General features: G+C 39.9%; 1 protein-coding gene across 3 annotated transcripts in view; it reads right to left on the bottom strand.

Moving 5' to 3' along the window:
• LOC122559602 (protein kinase C and casein kinase substrate in neurons protein 2-like) overlaps positions 1-18,112 on the bottom strand; it is a 111,780-nt gene extending 93,668 nt beyond the window's left edge. Inside the window, exon 1 of one of the 3 annotated variants that reach the window (XM_043709371.1) lies at positions 17,990-18,112. The gene's annotated coding sequence lies outside the window, so the exon portion shown is untranslated. Of the gene's footprint in view, positions 1-17,734; positions 17,754-17,989 lie in introns of those variants that run through there. The other 2 variants (XM_043709370.1, XM_043709368.1) reach the window with 2 other exon arrangements.
• Positions 18,113-25,945: the final 7,833 nt, after the last annotated feature.

Below are 25,945 nucleotides of genomic sequence, written 5' to 3'. Positions count from 1 at the left end.
GAGCGGGAAGTGGAGGAGATGCGGTGGAGGGCACCGTCGACCACGTCGCCTTCCTGACCTGCAGTCTTCTTCTTGACCTCTCCGCCTCCACCCTACTTCGACCTATCACCCTCACCTTGACCTCTTTCCACCTATCACATTTCCAACGCCCCTCCTCCAAGTCCCTCCTCCCTACGTTTTATCTTCTCCTGCTGAACACTCTCTGCTCATTCCTGAGGAAGGGCCTGTGCCCGAAACGTCGAATCTCCTGTTCCCTGGATGCTGCCTGACCTGCTGTGCTGTTCCAGCAATAAAGTTTCAACCTGGAAATAGCAGGACTTGAGTTAGTACCACAGGAGGTAGGGTTTTCCAGTTCATATGCACTTCCATTAAATTCAAGATTTTTAAGATACAAAAAGAAATCTACAAACAAAATACTGGCATAAAGTATCATACTTTCCTCGGGATCATGTCATTTTGCTACCTCTAGAAAATTGTGTACTTTCAAATGCTCATCTCTCCCTTCAGAAACGTCTAAATCGCCAATACAGAAACCAGGCTTTCATATACTTTATTTATTTCACCCACAATACTGTTGCCCAAAATAGTTCTTCTCACAAACTATCCGACCTCTCTTTTCCCCCCAGCCTCATTTGTTTAACAGCTGGGTTTTTTTTGTTTTTTTTAAAAAACAGATGTTTATTTAAAATTGAATATGCAACAACAGATCACACTCCAGTTAGGCTGATCATCGGTGTCAAGACTATTGAAGTTGGCTACGTTTTACATGCTTTGCCAGATTTCTAGATTGTGTGTAGATTATCAAGCAGCACGGCAGGTCTTGTGACAAAGGACAAAGAAATGTCTACAAGGTCTGCTGATATTAACTCAGCTTAAGCAGCAAATTTAACACATGGAATGTCATATGATTTCTGAAGACCTGATTTCACTTTGTTAGAGTCGTGCAATTACTGTATATAAAAAGGATATTAAAAGATACATTGCAATTAGCATAAGCAAGATTGCCAGCTCTGAATCTTATTTCAGCAATTTCACAAAAAAAATCTCCTTATACTGAAAACAAATTACTCAAAAATGTTCAAATTAAACACGAGAAAGTCAACTTGAAGTTTAGTGCTAATACTCACAACCCAGAGGCTGTCAAGGATACAATCAATTCTAAACACCTGTCTTTTAGAATGTGATTTGCATTCAACCCAGAAAACTTTTTTTAAAAAAAAGTTATTCACTCATGGGATTCATCCATCATTTCAAATTAAATATAGAAATAAAAAACATATTTCAGTCACATGGATCAGCACAAGGTTTAAGCCTTCATAGCAAATCACACCCTCTAAATGGGCTGCACGCCTATTTAACCCTGAAATGGACAAGAGGTTTTTCTTTGAAATAAATTACCCAGAGTTAAACTTGATGTGACTCGAACTGTGTCCAGCATATTCAACAGTCCAAGGTTATACCCGGTTACTGTGCCACAACAGGAATGTTTTTGTAGTCAAATTCCAAGTAGCAACCCCCATCCCCACCCTTAAGGGTTTATACAAAAACAGACGCATATACTCCAGCTGACAGTCTCCAATGCATTTTTAAACATCTATCTTAACTGTACATTTTAGGATTAAAAATTGGACTCTGCCAACTGCAGATGTTCTAATTTATGCATAATTGCACAATACACACTTGAAGTTTACATCATTCAGGAAACTCAAAATGCACACCCACAGCATAAAAAAGCTGAATAAAGGAGTGACCAAGTCTGTGCTTCAAATTACAGATTCTTTTAACCACAGACTTGTTCCCAATACAGCACTGTTCTTGCTGCTACTCAAAAATGTCTACTGATTGAACCAAGTTTTACAATTACATTTGTACTAAGTTCCAGACAATGATCATTTGCAAAAAGAGAAAATATAATCACCTCTGCTTGACATTCAGAGGCATTACCAATGCTGAATTACACAGTATGATCATTCTGAGGGGTTACTATTGACCCCATATGGACTAAACTGGAGCAGCCACATAAATGTTGTAAATATAAAAGCAGGTCGTCAACCAGAAATTCTATACTGAGTAACTCAGCTCCTGCTGCAGCATCTCACCGCAGTTCTTCAACCGCAATTTGCAAACCTTTGACTCCCACCATTGAAAAGGACAAGGAGATCATGGATTAAAATCTTAGAATGCCTTTTTTTAAATGTACTGAAGGTATACCTGCAAAAGGTGGAGTACAAGAAGGTGGAGTCCCAAGAAGTGGCTTACCACCACCCAAAAGAAAATTAAGGGATTGGTAACACATTGTCCTTGCCAGAAATACCCGCCATCCCATGAAATAATAAGAATTTGTGAAAAAGGATGCAAAAATTATTCAAATTATACCAAAACCTTTAAATAAAAACAAATCGGGATCAACAGTGAAACAAAAACAGGAACTGTGGAGAAACTCAATAGTTTGGCAGCATTTTAAAACGAGGAACAAAGTTAAGATTGAGTTTGATATTACGCCTTCAGAACTGAAATATTATTATGATCAACTCAATGTACTTTATTAAATCTTTACTTTATACACAAGAGAAATTGATGGAGCATTCTCGAGCTGGGGGAACTAAAGATAACCCAAACAACACACCCTATATATTTCTTTTAAAGAATGTCTCCCATAACAATTGTTATGGAATGTTTTCAACTGTAAAGAGCGAGTACAGTATGATTTCTTTTACAGGTTCCAATCTCAAAAATCACCAAACCCCAGCAGATCACTTCTAACTCCTCCTCAAAATCTATGAAAAGTCTTCACCGGTTAATCTATTGTTGCAGACCTTTTCTGTATCTATGGGACTTATTTATTTGGTCTTGATTCCATTACTTTCCCCCATTTTTTCTCCCTTTGCACAATTGTTTTCTAATTACATCCATGATGTTTCCTGGCCCTAATCATTAGCCTTTTATCATTATTCCTGACATCCAATCCTTTGACCAACCATCACCACCATAATGGTCATGATTTGGAGATGCCGGTGTTGGACTGGGGTGTACAAAGTTAAAAAAAATCACAACACCAGGTTATAGTCCAACAGGTTTAATTGGAAGCACACTAGCTTTCGGAGCGACGCTCCTTCATCAGGTGATAGTGGAGGGCTCGATCGTAACACAGAATTTATAACAAAAATTTGCAGTGTGATGTAACTGAAATTATACATTGAAAAATTGATTGTCTGTTAAGCCTTTCATCTGTTAGAATACAGTGATAGTAAGACCATAATGGTCTTTGGGTTCTCAGCTTCTTTCTTGAACATCCATTATTTCAGTACTACTCAGGGCCTCATCTCTTTTTCCAGTACATGCCCCTTCGTGTTTTGCCATGAACTGGAAAACTTCATTGACTTTGTTCTAAATGTTCACCCTGCTCATCTTCTGACTCTTCACATTATTGACTTCTTTGTTTCCACTTCCAGAGGTAGACTATCTACTAATATTCACTGCTGATATTCCACTGTGTCCTATCCATTTGAAACACTGCTTTCAGTGTTTCCCTTCCTAACGTGCTCCCCAAGGAAGAGGGAGAGGTGAACTGTCCCACATTATGGTGGGATAGTTGACCAACAGTGGACAACCTTCAAAGCAATTTTTCAAAGTGCTCAGCAAAAGTATATTCCAGTGAGAGGAGGAACTGTAAGAAAAGGATTAATCTGCCATGGGTGTCTGAAGAAGTAAGAGGGGCTATCAAATTGAAAGAGAAGGCATTCAAAGTGGCCAAGATCAGCAGGAAACTAGAAGATTAGGAAAGCTTTAAAGGTCAACAGAAAGCCACAAAAAGAGCTATTAAAAAAAGAAAAATTGAACATGAGAAAAAGCTGGCACAGAATATAATGACAGATAGCAAACATTTCTATAAGTATATCGAATGAAAAGAGAGAATGGCTGAAGTAAACACTGGTCCTTTAGAGGATGAGAAGGGGCATTTATTATGGGATATGATGAAGTGGCCAAGGGATTGAATAAGTATTTTGAGTCGGTCTACACAGTGGAGAACACAACTAACATGCCAGTAATCGACAGAGTCAAAGGTAGATGAGGACCTGGAAACAATCGTTCTCAAAGAGGCGGTGTTAGGTAAGCTAATGGAGCGAAAGATAAATGAGTCACCTGACTCTGATGGAATGCATCCCAGGGTACTAAAAGAGATGGCAGGAGAAATAGCAAGTGCACTTGTGATAATTTTCCACATTTACTGGACTCTGGGGCAGTTCAGCTGATTGGAAAACAGCAAATGTGATGCCATCATTTAAAGGGTGCAATAGATACCTCACCCTTCTTCTCTCCAATGAGAAAAGCCCGCATTCTCTCAAACTTTCTTCATAAAACATGCCCCCCAGTCCAGGCAACATCCTGGTAAATCTCCTCCAAACCCTCTCTAAAGCTTCCACATCCTTCCTATAATGAGGAAACCAGAACTGAACACAATATTCCAAGTGTGGTCTAACCAGGGCTCTCGAGAGCTGCAGCATAACCTCATGGCTCTTAAACTCAATTACCCTGCTAATCAAAGCCAAAACACCATATATGCCTTCTTAACAACCCTATCAACTTGGGTGGCAAGTTGAGGGATCTATGGATATGGACCTAAGATCCCTCAGTTTCTTCAACACTGTCAAGAATTCTGTTTTTAACCCTGTATTCTGCTTCAATTTTAACCTTCCAAAGTGAATCACTTCACACTTTTCCAGGTTGAACTTCATCTGCCACTTCTCAGCCCCGCACAACATCCTGTCAATGTCCCGTTACAACCTACAACAACCCTCCACACTATCCACAACTTTACCAATCTTAGTGTCATCAGCAAACCTACTAACCAATCCTTCCACTTGCTCATCCAGGTCATTTATAAAAATCACAAAGAGCAGAGGTCCCAGAACCGATCCCTGCAGAACAGCAACTGTCATCAAGCTCCAGGCTGAATACTTTCCAACTACTACCACCCTTTGTCTTCTATGGGCCAGCCAATTCTGTATCCCATGCCTCCTTACTTCCTGAATGTGCTTACCATGGGGAACCTATCAAAGGCCTTGCATAAATCCATATACACCACATCCACTGCAACACCTTCAATGTGTTTTGCCACATCCTCAAAGAACTCAATAAAGCTTGTGAGGCTTGATCTTCCCCTCACAAAGCCATGCTGACTATTTCTAATCAAACTATGGTTTTCCAAGTAAATCCTGTCTCTCAGAATCTTCTCCAATACTTTGCCCACCTCAGACCCAAGACTGACTGGTCTGTAATTCCCATGATTATCCCTATTCTCTTTCTTGAACAAGGGAACAACATTTGGAACCCTCCAATCATCTGACACTACTCCAGTGGACAGTGAGGACGCAAAGATCACCGCCAAAGGCACAACAATCTCTTTCCTCACTTCCTGTAGTAACCTAGGGTACATCCCATCTGGCCTGGGGATTTATCTATCCTTATGTTTTTTCAAACTCTTCAGCACATCCTCCTTCCTAACATCAACTGGTTCTAGGATGTTTCATGCTGCCCTCGTAAACGTCAAGGTCCCTCTCAGTATTGAATACTGGTTCATTAAGGACCTCCCCTACCTCGTCTGACTTCAAGCACAAGTTCCCTCCACTATCCCGGATTGGCACTACCCTCACTCTGGCCAACTTCTTCTTCCTCACATAAGTATAGAATGTCTGAGTTTTCCTTAATCCTACCCATTAAACCTTTTTCATGCCTCCCTTCTAGCTTTAAGTCCATTCTTTAGTTCCTTCCTGGCTACCCTGTAACCCTCTAATGCCCTGTCTGATCCATGCATCCTCAACTTTAAGCTTCCTCCTTTTCCTTGAGTAGATACCCCACATCCCTTGTCACCCAAGGTTCTTTCAATCTACCATCCTTTCCTTGCCTCAGTAGGACAAACCTATCCAGCACTATCAGCAAGTGCTTCCTAAACAACCTCCATATTTCTGTCATGCATTTTCCTGAGAACATCTGTTCCCAATTTAGGGGTCCCAATTCTTGCCTAATAGCAATTAATACTCTCCCAATTAATACTCTCCAATACCGTCTGCTCCTATTCCTCTTCATGACTATAGTAAAAGGGTTAGGGAGCTGTGATCACTATCACCAAAATGCTCTCCCACCGAGAGATCGGACATCTGGCATGATTTGTTGCCAAGCACCAAATCCAATATGGCCTCCCCCCAGTTGGCCTATCTACATATTGAGTCAGGAACTGGACTTGGGACATGCCTGACAAAAACTATTTGAACTAAGGAGATTCCAACCAATATTAGGAAAATTAAAATCAACCATGACAACAACCCTGTTACTTCCGCACCTATCCAAAATCTGCCTCCCAATCAGCTCCTCTGAGCCTCTGCTGCTACGGGGGGGGGGGGGTCTGTAGAAAACTCAATGAAGTGGCTGCTTCCTTCCTGTTTTTGACTTCCACCCATACCAACTCGGTGGTCAAACCTTCTTTGCCGACCTTCCTTTCTGCAGCCGTGATACTATCCCTGGTGAGCAATGCCATTCCTTCACCTTGTTTACCTCCCCCCACTCCTATTCTTTTTGAAACATCTAAAGTCTGGAACATCCAAAAATCACCCAAGAACCATTAGCCATCTCCCTAATGACCACAACAGCATAATTCCAAGTACTTATCCATGCTCTGAGTTCATCACAGAGGACAGTGAAACTTTGCAAAATGACATAGTTCTAGTGAGTGGACAGAGGTCTGGCAGATGGAATACAAATGTTAATTAATGTGAAGTCATCCATTTTGATAGGAATAGTAAAAAGGCTTATCACTTGAATGGTAAAATGTTGCAACATGCTGCTATGCAGAAGGATCTGGGTGTCCTTGTGCATAAATCACAGAATGTTGGTATGCAGGTACAACAGATAACTAGGAAGGTAAATGGAATTTTGTCCTTCATTGTTAAAGGGATTGAGTTTAAAAGCAGGGAGGATATATTGCAGCTGTGTAGGGTGCTGGAGTGGGGGGCATACCTGGAGTACTGTGTACAGTTTGGTCTCCTTACTTGAGAAAGGACGCACTGGCACTGGGAGGGGTGCACAAGAGGTTCACCAGGTTAATTCCAGAGTTAAGGGTGTTGGCTTATGAGGAGAGACGGAGGAGACTGGGATTATATTAATTGGAATTTAGAAGAATGAGAGGGGGATCTTATAGAAACATAACATTACGAAGGGAATAGATAAGATAGGAGTAGAGAGGATGTTTCCACTGGCAGGTAGAACAGGACAAGAGGGCACAGCCTCAAGATTAGGGGGAGCAGATATAGGACTGAATTGAGAAGGAACTTCTTCACCCAGAGGTTTGTGAATTTATGGAATTCCCTGCCCAGTGAAGTAGTTGATGCTACTTCAGTAAATGTTTTTTAAGTTAAGACAGATAATTTTGTGAATAAAAAGGAATTAAGGGTTACAGTGGGAGGGCGGGTAAGTGGAGCTGAAGCCACGAAAATATCAGCCATGGTGTTACTGAATGGCAGAGTTGGCTCAATAGGGCCAGATGGCAACTCCTAGTCACACCTCTCATGCTCTTATTATATTTATTCTTCTCTAATTGTGAGTAGACAGCATTCTTTGAATGTTGATTTTTCTTTTAAATTCAGTGGTGTGTTCCCCTCTCAAATTCTAAATTGAGAAGTCAAATTTTTAAATGGCCTGCAACAAACTGTCTTTAGGGTTAAATAAGCATAATTTATTAATGTATTCAAACCCAAGCGATGACTGTCACACAACACACACAAGTAAGAGGAAAAGAAAACATAGGTGTTGATAAGAAAGCATAATTTAACACACAAAACATGAGCAAGAAATCATGTCATTTTTGATTAAATCTAGAAAACCAATGACACGTGGATGTTCTTTTCCATAGGGATACAAAGGTGTAGTTGCCCAAAAGCAGAATTCCTGTGAGATTAAGGTGGTAGCAACAAGGTTAATCCACTTTTCAAGTGAATAAAAGATTCCTTCCAGAAATCAGATTTTGGAGGAAATTTGGACTAGAGGAGAGATTAGCTAGGCAAGGAGTCTGAATACAGTGTCACCATGTCGATTCTTATTAGAATTATGTTAACAGCAAACTACTTATTAGGCTAATATAGTGAGATTCAGAAATTACAGTTAACTTCTCCAGAAACCAGGCATGTTTTTGTGACTGACCCTGGATGAATCAAATTTCAGTCTAATAAGGAGTGTCTATGCCTCTGGTCAGGGTCATTGTTTGTTGCATGAGATCACGGGCAAGTCACTAGCACCATTTCAAATACAACAAGTTTTAATAGCTCTGCTTTGATCAGTACTGCCTGTAGGAAACATTTCATCTGCTGGTCTTCCTACATTTGTGGACAGCAAGGTTCACAAAACACAAGGGTGTGAGATTACAAGAGGATGATGTTGGAGTTCTGTCCTGGTAACTGATCAGAATTCTGACAGAAAGTAATAACTTGCATCACAAGACCAAAGTTAATTTTAAAATTTAAACCAAAAGATATAGCTTTTCAAAAATTTATTTCCTCTCCATGACTTGTGAACATGACATTCCTCTGGAGCTCAAAAAATTCTATGTTTATAAAAACAAATAGGCTCTCTTGCAGAAAAAGAAAGATTCATTCTCTCGTTCACTGTTGTAAGTGAAACACACAACATTAAGCATGTAATGTCATTTCCCTCCTCCATTCTGAGAGTTTGTACATGGCTAAAGGCATTAACAACAAAATTGGTCTTTCCTGAAATGAGTGATTTTTTTTGCAGGTTAAAAAGCTGAAGAGGCAAATTATAGCACAACTTTTCTGTCCACTTAACCTGTGATTTTCTTTCTGGTGCTATAAATTAGCAGATCATCCTGATGTGCATAATTTGGGTCCTACTAGTCTGGTCAGTGACATTGTGGAAGTCAAAGTGGTGGTATAGGCATTCTAGGGTGACAAGGTTAAAGATTTCTCTTACCCAGTCATGTAAATTTGCCACGATTCTTATGAAAAGATTTGCTTTGCTAAGGGAGGAGTCTGTATATTATTCATGGTGCTGGGCACTGCATTTACTTTCCAATAGTAAACATGAAGTTGCTTTGATCTGTGCAGGTTCTGAATCAATGCCACAGGGATTCTACAGCTTCTCAGGCAAAGCTGAACTGTTTTGCAAACCAGCATGTGCTGGATTCTGTGCCTGACCTGTATCGGTTCAGATTTAGCGGATAGTGTTTAATTTATTTTTGAGCATTCTCCACATCCACATCATGGACTGTTTGTTGAGTATACCCTGGCGGACTTCTCTAAGTTTCAATCAAGATGGCCACATCTCCCAACTATTCTTTGGTGAAGGCACTAATTGAGTTTAAGATTCTGGACTTGATGAATCCCTCCTTCTAAACAGACCACTCCTAACTAATTCAGATGTGTCGACCCTCCAACAGACAATCAGTTGACTGGACTCTGTTTTGCTGTATTTTATATTCATTTGAACTCTTGTGGTGGAACTTCAGGGGTTACTAACTTTCCCTATTCTGTTACTTTGAGGAGGTTCATTCCCAAGATGATCAATTTTGTCTCAGACATTAAGTGCCCCAAATCAGCTTCTGCTGCACTGAACAGCAGCTCCTCAATTAGATATTGCAACCCCCTCAATATCTGCATTTTATGGGAAACTTTCCTGTTCCCTCTCCAAGGTCAGAAAGATGTTAGTTAGATCTCCTGCTCATCCAGGAGAGATGCAGAGATGCAGGCTTCTTCCCTTGAAACTTTTGCTGGCTGGATTCAGAGATTTGTACATCCATGTTGTGCCCCATTTCTTTGGGGTTACCCTTGTTTACCGGTGCTGGGTTGGCTGTGGCTGCTCTGCACACTTCTGATGAAGGTAGTTTCCATTTAGGAAACTCCGGTCCCCTAAAACTAAAAAAGGTTTCAGCTAGCCACATCTCATGCTCGCTTAGAGGGAAGGCCAGTCAGGTTTCAGCCCAGTAAAACTCTGGTTTAAAAATATAACTTTTTATAACAATTTATGACTACTTTTCATATCATGTAAGAATGGCAATTCCCCCCTCATCCTCAACTTCAGCCCTATCAGCCTCTGTTCAACAGATTATCTTTTACTATTTTAACCATTCCCAGCATGACACCACCAGACTCATTTTTACTGTCCTTTTGGCATGAATGAGCTGTTCCGACTTCAGTTTCTTTAAAACTCCTTCCTTTTGGTACCTTCCCACTCAAACACAGGAGAGGCAAACATCTGCTGCTTTACTTCTCCCCTCACACTATCCTCAGCCCCAAAAACATCTTCCAAGCAAAACTAAAATTCACCTGTACTAAATTTACCACTTTTTCTTTGCTGTTCACTTTATGGTTTCTACATCAGTGCAACCAAATGCAGACAGGTAACTGTTTTGCAGAACAACTCCAATTTCAGTTCAATCCCACAAGCAAGCATATCCTCCTTGGTCACATTGTGATCTCTCTTTCATGATCTGCTAGAATGTTCAATGAAGCTCAATGTGAGCTCAAGAAACAGCATCTGGACGCAATACAACATTCAGTAACTTTAGATCACAAACTCTGGTGGCCAGCTTAGCATTCTTTTTGCTGGCTTGTAGATATTTTCTGATCAATCTATTCAGAGATGTTGTTACACACCTGTGGAGGTGAGACTTGAACCCTGACCTCCTGGTTCAAAAGCTACAGACACTACTGCTGTGCAAAAACTCTTTGCTGGTTTATAACTGAACAGTTGTATTCAGCTGGTCACAATATAGTCGAACGCGCCTTATCTGGACACAAACATTTACTACACACATTACACTCTTTTTGACTCTTACGTAACGAATGCCAGTTAATCTGTTTTGTCCTCGATCCTGTCATAGATCTTTTTTGTTATTCCTGCCCCCTTTCCCTCTTCTATTGGCTTAAAAACTCTTGATTTCAACCTTTCTTCAGTTCTGGTAAAAATCATTAACCTTAAATGTTAACTGTTTGTCTCCACAGATTCTGCCTGACAAATACTTCCAGCGTTTGTTGTTTTAACTTTGCCAAAAAGGTATAAAGCAAAAACAATAGTTTGTTTCAAAGTATGGTAAATAATAAAAATCTGAACCAAGAAAAAACACTGGAAATACTCAACAGATTAAAAAGCATGAAACCTGAAACATTTATGGAGCGTTTCCCTCTCCATAAATGCTGCTAGCATGAGTATTTATAGAATTTTGTGCTTTAATTAATACTTTTGTGTGTTTTATGCAGTGGCTTGATACCTACATCTTTGAAGTTATGCATTTAACACACACTTGGAAATGAAAGCAATATCGTAAGAGAAAACTGACAAACACAAAGCCTAATTTGTGACCTTGACAAACTGGGTTTGCTTAAACAGGGATGTGGAAAGACAAATTTCCCTCAGTTATATCAACTAATCCCCACTTGATCTCAGGATTTCATATCACCAGGTTATCAAGCACATCACAGCCAAGCAAAAAATTCTTGAGTAATTATTGCTACACAAAAGCCAATAAGTTGCTAATCAATTAACATTAAGGAAATTTATCATAAAGTTTAGCAGAACATGACATTGAAAAAATTCCACCCTACCCAGTCACATTAGATAATGTGCTATTTGGCTACCGGTCATTTTCTCACCACTTATACTGCTATTGTAAAAGGAAATAAATGATTTGCAGGATGCATTTATACATCACCTTCAATATCAATGTTCAAAAATGTTTCACAAAAGGTATAAAGGAAATAAACAAGGTTTTTAGCCTAAGACAATATTAGCAATTAACTAATATCAATACAATTCTACCATACCTTGATTTTACAGTTGATACAGAAAGAGGATCAACACACTGCCAGTGTTCAGTTTTATGGAAAAATCAACAATGCATTTAATCTTAAAGTTAAAAAATCACAACACCAGGTTATAGTCCAATAGGTTCATTTGAAAGTACAAACTTTCGGAGTACTGCTCCTTCATCAGGTAGCATCTTATAAAAATGTAACTTAATTTATATTAAAGTTTATGAGAAACAGTTGTCAAATAAGGTAAGTGAAAGTATAGCCTACATATGCAGCAATTACTGAAAATCTAAGATTTTGAGCTAATAAAACAATTGTTATATGAATTAATATGAATTAGAAGTAGGCCATTTGATCATGGCTGATCTGATTGCAGCTTCACCTCCAAATTCCTGCTCACCTCTGATAACAAAAACAAGGTAATTGTAGCTTAAGAATCTTTCGACTTCTGCCTTAAAAACATTCAATGACCCTGCTTCACTGCTCTCTGGGAAAGAGCATGCCAAAGACTCAGGATCCTCTCAGACAAAAATATTTCCCTTTGTTTGTTTCTTCAATAAAAGACTTCTTATTTTTAAACTATTCACAACATTCATTTCCCTTATTTTTACTATTTGGGGACAACTGCCACTTTTTTTGGCGACATTATCCTTTAGGATATTATCCAATAAAACAAGTATTTCATAAGACTTTTTAGATTATGAGAGAACATTTCAAATCTCTCAAGGTTACTGATCATTACTGTTGTTTGAACAATTCTGTATTCTATAGAACAAATAAAGCTATACAACTGTATTAGTGCAGAGTGAAAAGATTTCTATACAGAGCAAAACAAATAAACTTCTTTAATGTAGATCACTTCACCAATGCAACCAAAGTCAAACAATGTAAGGTCACAATGTTAACAAAATAAAATCTGCAAGATAAACATGTATTTAATAGCAATAGAACTACTTCTGGAATTAATCATTAAATTAAAATAATGAATGATAAATGGAAAAATGCCATTAGGTATGTTTCTTTCATGCACAAAAAGTTGACGTTTCTAAATACAAACTTTTAAATACCACTTTTTCATAGTTACTGAATTTTCATTCTAATCTACTAAATTACATAATTATATAAGTGAGCTGATTTGCAATCCAATTTGATAAATGTAATAATAAATGCAATTGAAGTAAATAAGTTTACGAAGTACAAAATAGCATGGAAAGAATAAATTGAGTGGTAATATTTCATGTATTTTCTCAAAACCCTAAAGTAAGGATGCAAAATTTAGAGCCTGAGAAGTGGTGCAGTTCAGCATGAAGAAATTGAATACAAATCATCAAGCCTTATGACTGCCTTAACAGGTAAAAGAAAATAATCTTTCCTATGTCAACATCTTTCATTTTCCATAAATCTCAAAATTTGAGGAAGAAAATCTAGCACAAATCTAAACTTTAACCAACTGTTATTTTAACATAAGCCTCTATATTAGATAAACTTGCCTCCCTTTAACTAATACTTGAACACAGTACTGTTATGAAGAAACTTCCAAATGTTGAAAATGAGTGAAGCTGTAGAATCAATTCTGCCTTTGTGTCCAGCAACACAACTTTATTCTGGATCTCCTTACAGCATGACAAAATATCAGAATGCACAATGTTGTGGACAAATAAGAATCAATTATCTACATATAACCTCGTACATTATAGTCATCATTTTATTCCAGTAAAATAATAGCATCAGCAGATCACATCACAATGGTTTAGTGGGTTTTATTAAGTGACTTATCTAACATATATCTGTAGTCTTAAAGTTGAGCCGATGCATTAATGTCACCTTTATACTACAGAACTATTATTCTATTACAGGTAATACCTATTGTAAGTGTTAGAATCTATTATAATGCATGCACTAATAGGGCAGATAGAAACAATCAAGCAGAGTCTTCAATGAAGGGAAAATCATTTTTGACAAATTTATTAGAATTCTTTAAGTAATACTCAGGATGCAAGGTTTGTAGCTCAGGTTGATGTTTAGGGTGTAGATTTGCTCGCTGAGCTGTAGGTTTGATATCCAGGCGTTTCACTGCCTTGCTAGGTAACATCATCAGTGGCGACCTCCAAGGGAAGCGAAGCTGTTGCCTCCTGCTTTCTATTTATATGTTTGTCCTGGATGGGGTTCCTGGGATTTGTGCTGATGTCATTTCCTGTTCATTTTCTGAGGGGTTGATAGATGGTATCTAGATCTATGCGTTTGTTTATAGCGTTATGGTTTGAGTGCCAGGCCTCTAGGAATTCTCTGGCATGTCTTTGCTTAGCCTGTCCCAGGATAGATGTGTTGTCCCAGGCGAAATGGTGGGTTTTTTTTCATCCGTGTGTAGGCCTACGAGGGAAAGGGGATCGTGTCTTTTTGTGGCTAGCTGGTGTTAGTGTATCCGGGTGGCTAACTTTCTTCCTGTTTGTCCTACGTAGTGTTTGTGACAGTCCTTGCATGGAATTTTGTAGACAACATTTTTTTTTGCCCATGGGCTGTCCTGGGTTTGGTAGTTTTTGTTTGAGTGTTGGTGGGTTTGTGTGCTACTAGGATTCTGAGGGGTCTTAGTAGTCTGGCTATCATTTCTGAAATTTCTTTGATGTATGGTAACACACACAAACGAAGCTGTATCAGAACACTATTCCAACGAGCCACCACACACTGCAGCACAGACAAACTTCAGAAAACAGAGGAGAACCACCCTATACAACGTATTCAAGAAGAAAGGATACTCAAAAAATACAGTCCGCAGATTCCTCAAGAACAAACCATAACAAGCAGACCAAAACAGCCAGAAACACCTTACCATACATCAAAGAAGTTTCAGAAATGACAGCCAGACTACTAAGACCCCTCAGAATCCTAATAGCACACAAACCCACCAACACTCTCAAACAAAAACTAACAAACTTAAAAGACCCAGTACAACCCATGGACAAAAAAATGTCATCTACAAAATTCCATACAAGGACTGCCACAAACACTATGTAGGACAAACAGGAAGAAAAAATTAGCCACCAGGATACACGAATACCAGCTAGCCACAAAAAGACACGACCCTCTCTCCCTTGTAGGCCTACACATGGAAGAAAAAAAAACACCATTTCGACTGGGACAACACATCTATCCTGGGACAGGCTAAGCAAAGAAATGCCAGAGAATTCCTGGAGGTCTGGCACTCAAACCATAACGCCATAAACAAACACATAGATCTAGATGCCATCTATCAACCCCTCAGAAAATGAACAGGAAATTACATCAGCACAAATCCCAGGAACCCCATCCAGGACAAACATATAAATAGAAAGCAGGAGACAACAGCTTTGCTTCACGTGGAGGTCGCCACTGATGATGTTACCTAGCCAGGTAATGAAACATCTGGATATCAAACCTACAGCTCAGCGAGCAAACCTAACCCTAAATACTCAGGATAAATAAAGTGTAAGAAGTGGTAGTAAAATATTTTGATTTTCTGAAGGCACTCGATAAAGGTATATTTTAAGGCTATATAATAAGTCTACGATGTTGAAAGTGGTTTATTAATGTGGATAGAGGAGTGCTGTGAACAGCTTTGAGCCCAGTATAGAACAAAAGAAATGCTGTCATTGGAGGCAGTCCAAAAAAGCTTTAACCTTTCACTGCAACACAGCACCCTAAAAAAAAAGGAAGACATGCTGGATGGTAGAAACAAGTTCACAGCCAATGTTACTATTTTCCCCACAACCACGCAGATATTTAACATTTTCTCCTCAATCAAATTATTTGTCCTATGTAAAATGGCCTGAATTTTGTCAGTGATAAGTCAACTGTTAATCTTGAAAGCTGCCTGGTTCTAGCAATCTCTGATGTGACTTTGCAGAAAGGTTGGTAAACAGAAGACAAACTTAAGATTTGAAAGAAAAGAGAGGAGCAACACAAGGAAAATATTACTTATACACCAAGTCATCAGGATATGACATACACAGACTAAAAGGAAGCAGTTTCAACAATAACTCAACTGTGAACTGGAGACAGACATCTAGTTAAAAACTGGAGATAAAGCAGAGAAATGGGACTTACAAGATGCCAATGCAGGAATAATGAATCAAACAGACTCCTTCCTTGCAATTTCATTCTTTGCTGCATCTTTTCCAATACTAATTTGAACCTGAAAGCAAGACTAAGGAATCTTGAGATGTTCCTCAAAAAATATCAATATAAGCAATCATATTAAAGAATTCTCAGATACCAAATCATGAAGTAAAATACACTAATTGTATATTTTAGAAATTATAAAGAATGAAATGAAGAATATGACAAAGACTGATTGATAATTCAGTTTTTAAATTTAAAGATAGTTTAGCAGAGTGGAAAAAATTGACATTATACAAATGTAAAATTTGATTTCCCCACAAATTTTTTAACAGTGGTAATGAGTTCATGTAAATTTAAAAACTCGGTTCCATTTCAATGAGACAAATTTGAATGAATTCAAAGCGACAGGTTAGTTAAAAAACAGCAAGCTGTCACTCAATGATTCTTAATTGACTTCAACACAGCACATGACTGAAAAAGCAGTGAAACATTAACTTCAGAATCTCTAATTTTCATGATATACAAACAGCCTCCAGAAGTTTATGTAATTTCAGAAAAACAATGACAGCATGAACCAAGTTCTGCCATCATTATATCCATGAAATCCAATCAAAGGATTGACAAATGTAAATAAAATTACTTGACAGTGTAAACAATGGAGATCTCAAAGAAATTTTAATCTTTAGTTTAATCAACGTGTCCAAAAGATATCCTAAACCACAAGACTAAGTCGCTTGTGTCCTTGATCTCAATCTTATTTCTAAATTGCTTGTGCTTAGGCTGTTTCCATTTATTTGTACATTTGTTTGAAATAATTTTTTTTCATAATATTGGCACCAGTAATAGCATAATTTTGACCCTAGTATACGAGCATGTTTAGGTAAAACAATCAGCTTGAACTTAGAATCAGATCAAGTAACATTGAACTCAACTATTTTTTTTTAAATAGGTAGTTCCTCAAACATAAATTCATGGAACCCGTAAGATGACAAAAAGTCTCAACTGAGTAAATTATACAAAACTGAGTAGTAAAACAGTAAAAGACAAGTTAGGATCTTAGTGAATACAAGTTAATTTCAACTACCCCTTTAAATGTAACATGATCTCTGTGGAACACACCGTGCTATAGCTATGAAAGTACTTAAATTCACAAGATCTACTTGAGAAATGAAAGTGGAGCACTGACGCAAATCTTTAATATCAGTTAACCTGATTATTGATCAACAATAAAGATATCCATGTATGAAATTTATTTGATGTATACTTGGACAAAAAATCGTGTAAAGCAAACACTTTTGAAATAAAAGAGCACACTCAAACTAGAATCGCAAAAGCAATTCCCTGTAGAGAAAAAAAATGAGCGTCCCACTTTAAGTTCAGCTTCATTAAACTAAAAGAATTAATAATGTGCTGGCTCATCTTGCTGGCGGTTTTTAAACCACACTGCGTTACTGTTTTTTGGCATCCAAAAACACATTCCATCCAAGACCTTGAAGTGGACGTTAAACCCTTATGCAATTTTTTTTCCCCCGAAGCACACCAACTAAACAGGCAGAGAATTTCCATTCCTGTTATTCAAATATAATTTTATGACCCAACCAAGGGATCTGTGACCTTGGAATGAATGAGAATGAGAAGCCCTCATTTTTATTTTGGAGACCGCACAATCTGGTGAACACGGTGTCTGTCAGTAGTGTATGTAGACTGTACCCGGACAGACACGGCGCTTGTGGGCACAGGACAAGGCACAGCCCAAGCCCAGGACATACCAACACAGTTGCGTCACCTGATGCAACTGGAAAACTTCCGGAACAAACTCTCACCTTTAAACTTTTTCTCCGGTAGAGTGGGGCACTGTAGGTTCAACTGAGTAACGCTGTAAAGCATTCGCTTACAGTATGCTGCCCCTGTTCTCCAGCACAATAACCTGCCCCTCTGCCTTCACCAGGAGTTACCGAGGCCTTTACCCTCTCTCCACTCCACTCCACTCCACACACCACCCCACCCCCCTTCAACAACAAATTCACTCACAAACCGCCCAGCAGCTCAAAGCTCGGATCCCAACTTATTAAAACTACCTTCATTCTCACCGTCAAAAGGCTGGTTTTATGTTCGCCGGGTTGTTTCCGCACTGACTGACAAGCTCCAACTCCTCCTGGCCACCTCCAGCTCCCGCCGCATCCGCCCCGTACGCTCGCGACACGCAGCGTCCGCGCGAACACTCCACCCCCCCTCCCCCTCGAGCGCTCTGCCACGCCCTCCCCCCGCCCGCGCATGCACTCATTGGCGCGCGCAGTCGAACGCGTTAACAGCGAGGCGCGCGCGAGCGCGAGCTCCGGGTGTGTTGGAATTGTGTCGGTGACGAAGCTGCTTCAGCCGATGTTCTAATGTCTTTAGACAATCAAACATCCCGAAAATAATATCATGTTAAAGTGCTATTATATATAATACATACAGTCTCCTGAACAGACGCAGGCTCCTGGTATCGCCGGAAGCCGCATACTCTCAAAGTTTCCACGTTTATTTCGAGTAATATTAGTTTCATTTATTTGTAGCCAACTTGTACACATATAATTCCAAAGTGGATGGAGAGTACGCTTCATTATCCATCACAATGTCCAAATCACTGGGGTGACGCCCCCTGCTGGAATACTGCATCCAATTCAGGGCACCAGAGCATAGAAGGGCATGCAGGAGATTTTCTAGAATGCCCTATTGCAGTATAGAAAATGAAGGGGGTAGCCGAAGAAAGCAGTTGGGAGACCCAAGGGGACAGAAAAAAAACACTGTTCGGTAAGATTGGGAAGAGGCCCAAGATGTTCTATAAGTATAGCAAGGAGGAGATGATAACCAGGGAAGAGTGGGGATGGTTAGTGAGAAGGGAGCACATTGGTAGAAATAATTATTTCACATCTGCCTTCACTTGGAACAAGGAGAATATAGGTGTAGAATGTGGGAAGAAGTACTATAAATTTCTTGAGCAGATTGACATAGGGAGTGAGGAAATATTGGAGGTTTTCGTGGCCTTAAGAAGTGGACAAATTCCCACGTTCAGATGAGTTGCTTCACAGGCTTTTGTGGGAGACATGATAGGAAATTACATTTCCTCTGACCCATATTTTTAATTACTTTCTGGCCACAGGAGTTGCCAGAAGACTGGAGAATTAATATGGTTCCATTTTTCAAGAAACGTAGTAGGAATACAGCAGACAATTACAGACCAATGAGTCTCACATCAGTGGTGGGGAAACAATTGCAGAAATTTCTGACAGTACAAATTAATCTCAACTTGGAGAGGCAAGGTTTGATCAGGGATAGTCAGCATGGCTTTGTCAGAGGGAGGTCATACCTGATCAATTAGATTGCATTTTTTGAGTTGACCAGATGTATAGACAGTACAGTCGATGTGGTTTATATGGATTTCAGAAAAGCTTTTGACAAGATCTCACACAGCAGACTGAAAACGAAGGTAAAAGCCTATGGGATTCTGGTGACTTACAAGTTGGATCCAAAATTGGCTAAGTGGTAGGAGACAGAGGGTAGTGGTAGAATGCTTTTTGTATGACTGGAATCCGATGTTCAGTAACATTCCACAGGGATCAGTGCTAGGTCCCTTATTGTTCATGCTATATATAAATGATACAGAAGTAAATGTTGGGGATAGATAGTTTGCAGATGACACGAAAAGTGGCTGGGTGGTTGACAGCGAGGAAGAGGTCTTAAGTTACAGGAAGATATAGATGGATTAATGAGATGGGCAGATTGGTGGCAGATGGAATTTAACCACAAAAAGTGTGATGTGGTGTACTTTGGAGAAAGTTAAGAATCACACAACACCAGGTTATGGTCCAACAGGTTTATTAGGAAGCAACCTGGTGTTGTGAGATCATTAACTTTGTCCACCCCAGTCCAACACCAGCACCTCCATACATTGGAAGAAGTTTAAAAAAAAAGGGAGTACTCAACAAATGGCAGAACACCAGGAAGCTCTGAGGAACAGTAAGATCTTGGGGTATGTGTCCACAATTATCTGATGGCAGCAGGAAAAGTTAATAATGTAGGTAAAAAGCATGCCTTTATCAGTCATGGCATAGATTATAAGAGCGAGGTCATGTTGGAGCTGCACAGACTTTGGTTAAGCCACTGTTGGCACAATGTGTGCAGTCGGGTTACCGCACTAGAGGAAGGAAGTGATTGCACTGGAGAGGGCGCAGAGGATATTCACGAGGATGCTGCATGGGATGGAGAATTTTAGCTATGAACAGAGGCTGGATAAGCTCAGGTTGCTTTCCTTGGAGCAGAGAAGGCTGAGAGGGGGCTTGAGTAAGGCGTACAAGGGAGATGGACAGAGTGGATAGAAAGCTACTGTTCCTTTAGTTGAAGGGTCAATAACAAAGGGGCATAATTTTTGAATGTCGGGCAGAAGGTTTAGAAAGTCCCCATCTGCCACCACTGTCCTCTGCCATTCCCTGACTCAGTCCTATTTGGTTCCCCTGCTCTGCTCACCTCTTCCTCTCTTTCCCCCCCCCCCCCCCCCCGTACATCAATGACATATTCAGTAATACTTCCCTCTCTCTCATCTAGAATTAGAAAAAAAAAAGATCAATTTTGATTCCAAATTACACCCTGTTCTCACCTTCACCTGGTCCATCTCTGACTGTTCCCTTCCTTGACATTCCTGTTTCCACTTCTGGGGACAGGCTGGCCATTGATTTCCATTACAAACCTACCAATGCTCACAATTATCTTGACTACACTTCCTCATAGTCTGTTTCCTGTCATGACTTCATTTCATTCAGCCAGTTTCTCAAGTGTCCATTGCATCTGTTGATGCCAACTTCCACAAAAGGGCTTCAGAAATACCCATCTTTTTCCTTAACTGAGGATTTCAACCACTAGGGCCTTCAGCTGTGTCCAATACATTTCCTGCACTTCTGCCTCATCTCTTCCCTCCTCTTTCAAAGCAACGATAGAGGTCCCAGTCCTCATTTTCCATCCCACCAGCCTCTATATCTAAAGGATCGTAAACTACTGTTTCTGCCACCTCCAAACATATATTCCCCTCCTCTTCCTCTGTCAGCATTCTGCAGGGACTGTTTTTTTTCCAGGACACCCTTGTCCATTCTTCCTTCACTCCCAACACCCTCAGGGCACATTCCCATGCAATTGCAGAAGGTGCAACATTTGCTCACTTACTTACTCACTATCCAAGGCTCCAGCACAGCTTCCAGGTGAAGCAGCAATTTACCTGCACCTCTTTGATCTTCTCTGCCACGTTCAAGACTCACAATATGGTCTCCTCTATGCAGACTAGGCATCTGCTTTGTCAAACATCTATGTTCTGTCTGGAAAAGTGACCCCTAGCTTCCAGAACAACACACCACGTTTCCATGCCAGCATTTCTGTCTCAGGCCTGTTGCACGTTACAAGAAGGCTTGATGCAAGCTGAAGGAACAGCATCTCATCTACCTACATACTTTTACCGCTTTCAGGGTTCAACATTGAGTTTAATAATTTCAGAATGTGAACATTCTCCTCCATTTTTGGTACCTACCATCACACCCTAGGTGTTTTGTCTCTATATAACCTATTCACTTCCTCCACCCCCTCTCAGCTATTTTTAATTCTGAAGAAGGATCATCGGACTTGAAATGTTAAGATTTTTTAACTACAGATGCTGTCAGCCTGTTGAGTTTCTCCAGTACTTGTTTTTCTAACACCCTACAACCTCCCTACTTTTGTATTCAATATTTTTAAAAATTGTTCATAGGATGTCAGCATTGTGGGCCAGGCCAGCATTTATTGCCCATCCCCAGGACAGGATGGGGAAATTCTGGCAAAGTTTGCTGATGATACTAAGTTACGTGGACAAGTAGGTAGTACTGAGGAAGTGGGGAGGCTGCAGAAAGATTTTGCAGAAAGAGTTAGACAGTTTAGGAGAGTGGTCCAGGAAACGGCTGATGAAATTTAACATAAGCAAATGCGAGGTCTTGCACTTTGGAAAAAAAGGATACAGGGCAAGAGCTATTTTCTAAACAGTGAGAAAAATTCATAAAGCCAAAAGGTTCAAAGGGATCTGGGAGCGCTAGTCCAGGATTCGCTGAAGGTTAACTTGCAGGTTGAGTCCGTGATTAAGAAGGCGAATGCAATGTTGTCATTTATCTCAAGAGGGTTGGAATATAAAAGCAGCAATGTGCTTCTGAGACTTCATAAAGCTCTTGTTAGACCCCATTTAGAATACGGTGTTCACTTTTGGGCCCCACACCTCAGGAAGGACATACTGGCACTGGAGTGTGTCCAACAGAGATTCACATGGATGATCCCTGGAATGGTAGGCCTAACATACAATGAATGGCTGAACATCCTGGGATTGTATTCATTAGAGTTTAGAAGGTTGAGGGGAGATCTAATAGGAACTTTTCAGATAATGCATGGCTTCAAAATGGTGGACTTTTGTTTCCGTTAGGCAGGGAGACTAGGACCCATGGCCTTAGAATTAGAGGACGTCAATTTAGATCGGAAATGAGGACACATTTCTTCAGCCAGAAAGTGATGGGCCTATGGAATTCATTGTCTTGGAATGCAGTGGAGGCCAGGACGTTGAATGTCTTCAAGGCAGAGATTGATAAATTCTTGATCTCGCAAGGAGTTAAGGGCTACAGGAGAGTGCAGGAGTTGAAATGTTCATCAGCCATGGTTAAATGGCAGAGTGGACTTGATGGGCCAATGGCCTTACTTCCACACCCATGTTTTATAGTCAAAGTTTTGAGGGGGAAATTTCAGCTTTGACGGAAGAAATAAATGTGTGGTAAACAATTACTTTCCCCAGTTTTCCCAATCAATCCAGCAAAAGTCAGGCTGGATATAAAATGAGAAGGCCAAACCTCTACCATGCATTTGGCACTCCTGTCAAAACTGAAGTTTACCCACATATGAAACTTTGTGATGATTAGGAATGGCATGAATTTTTAAAAGGTACGTGTATTAAGGCTGACAGAAAGTGTGTTTACATCAAACCTGTAACTCGAGCAGTAAACGACAGAACTGGCACACTAATTCTGGAAAATGTGAAGTTTTGTTTAAAACCAAAGACAATGAATCAGATGTGATAAAAAGTTCAAATTATCAGCTGATTTTGATATGAGAATGAAATTGTGCTGGCTAAACATCATATAATTGATTAGATGACATGCAGGTAATGAACAGCAAATACAAGCTAATTTTTTATGTCAAAGAGGTAAGCATCTTCCCAAAGAGTCACAATTAAGTATTAATGAGTTAATTGAGCAAACTTGTGTGAAAACCACACCAAGTCTGAGATGTTTGCCAATTGTCAAAGTGATAGTTTTCCAGAGATGAGATTATGTCACAAATGTAATATTTTCTTTGTAATGGAAAGAACATAAAATACCTGACTGTAGCAAAAATTTCAACTAGTTCAGGGAGGTCAACTAATCAATGATGAGATATTGAGACAGAGCAGGCTCATCACCTGGTTTGATCTTTGGGCAATTCCACGCAAAAGGGTTCACTTCTGATTGTAAGCATCATGTGGGTGAGACTTTTTCAGTGTAAATCATAGTGTAATTTGCTTTCATACTGAACATTGTACCAGAATAAACCGGACAGACCAGAGAAAGTAGGAATCAAATCCTACAATCAGTCAATACTAAGGCATTTTGACAAATTCCAATTATTTCTTTCGATATGTTCCACTCTGTGGTTAGTTATGGAGTCTACTCCCAGCGTCTTCTTCCCCTTATAGATTTCTCATCTCTACCCAAATGGTTTTCATATCCTAGTTACCTGAATTTAGATCATCCATCTTGAATGTGCTAATATCATCCTTAACTAACAAAGCTATCCCTCCACAGTTTCCTAGCTTTCTGTCCTTTCAAACTGTTTTCTGCCCTTGACACATTGGAAGATGGTTGCGATTGTTGGCGGTCAATCATCTCAGCTCCAGGACATCCCTGCAGGAGTTCCTTTAACTTTTGTCTCAGGCCCAACCATCTTCAGCTGCTTCAATGACCTTCATTCCATCAGGTCAGAAGTGGAGATGTTCACCAAGGATTGTGTAATGTCCAGACCATTCACAACTCCTCGGATACTTGATCAAATGAAACCGATGTGGACAATATTCAGGCTTGGGCTGACAAGTGACAATGACATCATTGCCTGGCATTTGCCTGGTAATGACCATCTAAACATGGCCCCTTGACATTCAATAGTGTTACCATCACAGAATCCCCCACTATAACCTTCTTAGGGGGTTACCATTGACCAGAAACTCAACTGAACTCACCACAGAAACAGTGGCTACAAGAACAGATCAGAGACTAGGAATACTGCAGCGAGGAACTCAAGACCTGACTCCCTAAAGTCTATCCACCATCTGCAAGGTGCAAGTCAAGAGTGTGATGGAATACTCCCCACTTGTTTGGATGGGTGCAGCTCCAAAAGAAAATACTCAAGAAGCTTGACACCATCCAGAACAAAGCAGTCCGCTGAATTGGTACCACATCTATTCTTCCACCACTGATACTCAGTAGCAGCAGAGTGTACTATTTACAAGATACACTGCAGAAATTCAAAAGATCTTGAGACAGTACCTCCCAAACCCACAACCTATTTCCATCTGGAAGGACAAGAGCAGCAGATAGACGGGAACACCACCACCTTCAAGTTCCCCTCCAATTCAATCACCAAACTGACTTGTTCACAGTTCCTTCACAATGTTTGGGTCAAAAATCCTTGAATTCCCTCCCAAAAGGCATTATGATTCAACCTCCTGCATGTGACTGCAGCAGATCAAGGAGGCAACTCACCATCATCTTCTCGAGGGCAACTAGGGGTAGGCAATAAATGCTGGCCGGCCAGCGACACCCACATCCCACAAGTAAAATAAAAATATTCAAGTACTGACCTATGTTAGGTTATCCTGCAGCCATATATCTGTAATGACTACAGATTGCTATTATTTATTTATATTTGCACTCAGTTCACATGTTTGCTTTGAATGTGCATTCACATGCAGAGACTTTAGTTTTATCCTGTAATCTCTAGACTTATCAGTTGACTTACTCTTGGATTTTTACTCTCTACCCCTTCCAGTCATTATCTATGTAATTTCCTACATTAATACCTTTCTCTTTTGCTTTGTCTCTAGTCTTTAACGTACCAAATCTTGACAAATGATGCTTTGTCCTTGTATTTACTTCAAAATCTTCTCATTTCCCCAATCGCGCAAGAACATAATCCCAGTATAACTTTCTCTTTTGCTTTGTCTCTAGTCTTTAACGTACCAAATCTTGACAAATATGCTTTGTCCTTGTATTTACTTCAAAATCTTCTCATTTCCCCAATCGCGCAAGAACATAATCCCAGTATAATTCACACACAAAAAAACGACCATTCCAATGGTAGAGATTCCATTTTCCCTAGTGCTGGTTCCAGAGCCTCATGAACTAGAATTCACTTCTTCCACATCATTCTTTGAGCTACAAATTAATCTCTCTAATCTGTTTTAGGCCAATTTTTACCTGGCTCAGGTAATGATTCACAACATTTGAGTGTGCTTCTTGAATTTGGGTCTAACTCTTCAAACTGATTACACAGAACCTATCTTTGCTCTGCCTATGACATTGATAACTACATACACCATAACAACTGGATCCTCCTGCCTCACTGCAGGTTCCTCTCCAGCCTGAACCTGGCACCTGGGTTACAATGCAACCTTCCAGCCTCATGTTTGTAGTTGTAGTGTCCCTTTGATGATACTGTCCCAATGACCATTTTAGCAGCCCCCCCCCCACTTCACCTGATGGGCTTCCTGTATCACAGTATCATGGTCTGCTGACTTCTGATCTGCAGTCCACATACTCATGCAAACAAGCCTGAAAAAAAATCTCAAACCTGGTGGACAATTGCAAAGGCTCCTACCGTCTATGTCCTTTTACCTGCCTCACTTGCAGCTACCCTGTCCTGTTCATGAACACGCACTAGATTAGAATATCCTAAAGTACGAGGTGACT

The sequence above is a fragment of the Chiloscyllium plagiosum genome, chromosome 19, assembly GCF_004010195.1.
Source record: "Chiloscyllium plagiosum isolate BGI_BamShark_2017 chromosome 19, ASM401019v2, whole genome shotgun sequence".
Taxonomy (NCBI): domain Eukaryota; kingdom Metazoa; phylum Chordata; class Chondrichthyes; order Orectolobiformes; family Hemiscylliidae; genus Chiloscyllium; species Chiloscyllium plagiosum.
The sequence above is the reverse complement of the archived record's forward strand: the minus strand, read 5'-3'. Positions and strand labels throughout refer to the sequence as shown.